Consider the following 1,263-nt stretch of genomic DNA (forward strand, 5'->3'; position numbering starts at 1 on the left):
CTACCCTAACTACTTTGTATATAGATACAAAATGGTCCTTCATTTACATCCCCTTTTTCATTTAGTTTTGTCAGAGATGGGTATTCCATTGCCATTTAAATATTGTAGGTGCACAAATTAAGCGAAATAATACAATACAGTCCAATAGTCATAGTGGGTTATCCTTAGGACTGGACAGACCTCAAAACTCATCTCTGAAATTGCTGGGCTCCAGACCTTGTTCCCTGCTCTAACTGTGCTTTCTACCACCCTCTTTGGTTTTTATTCCCTAATTTTATTGAGAGACAAATAGCAAGAAGACAGTTTCAAATCAAATTAGTAGGACAGTTCAATACTTAACACATTGCATACTGTCTTCCTAGTGATTATTTGTTGTACAAGATACAGACATGATATCCTATTTACAAACACTATTAGAGCAAATCCCTCTATTCATTGAATCAAGAGAATGCAGCTGTATATCTATCCTAACCATTTTGAATACACAGATATAAAATGGTCATTCATTTCTATCGTCTTTTTTTTTTGTTTAGTTTCATCATTTAAATGTTATAGGTGTGTTAACTCTGCAAGATATTCCAAAAATAGTCCAGTACTCAATAATAGTATTGGGTCTTCCACTTGACTGGCAATAATAGTATTGGGTCTTGACTCAATAATAGTATTGGGTCTTCCACTTGACTGGCAATGTCAGAAGTTGTTGATGTGAGTCCCCTACAGCTCAACTTAACAACATGGCTTTACTTCTTGTACTTTGTTTTTATACTCTTCTGCTGGATGGTTGAGACCAAGATAAAGCAAGACCTATGTAACAAGAATTGTAGCTTTGGGGGCCAGGGAGATGGCTCAGTGGAATAAGCGCTTCCCTGGCAAGCGCAAGGGCCTGAGTTCAATCCCCGGTTCCACAAAAAAAAAAAAGAATTGTAGCTTTTGGATCTGAAAAGGTCAGTCAAATCCCCTCCAGATTTATCCTGAGATCTTGTACCTTAGTTTGTAGATCCTTTATCAGTGTCAGCCATGTGAATGAATTACAGCCATTGCTTGATCAACTTACTCTCTGTGAAAACCTGAGAAAGTTTTCTCTCCATATGACTCTCCTTAGGCACACTTTACAACACTATCACTTTCCACTTTGGCACCATAATCTCCTTGATAAGAAAATATTGGACACAAATGAGTTGCATAATGTTACAGTACATGTTCTCATATGTCCTGCGTCTTAATTGACCTTGGAAGCCTAGAACCAAAATGTTGGCTGTCCCT

This window comes from Octodon degus, unplaced genomic scaffold, assembly GCF_000260255.1.
Source record: "Octodon degus isolate 3935 unplaced genomic scaffold, OctDeg1.0 scaffold00208, whole genome shotgun sequence".
NCBI classification, from domain to species: domain Eukaryota; kingdom Metazoa; phylum Chordata; class Mammalia; order Rodentia; family Octodontidae; genus Octodon; species Octodon degus.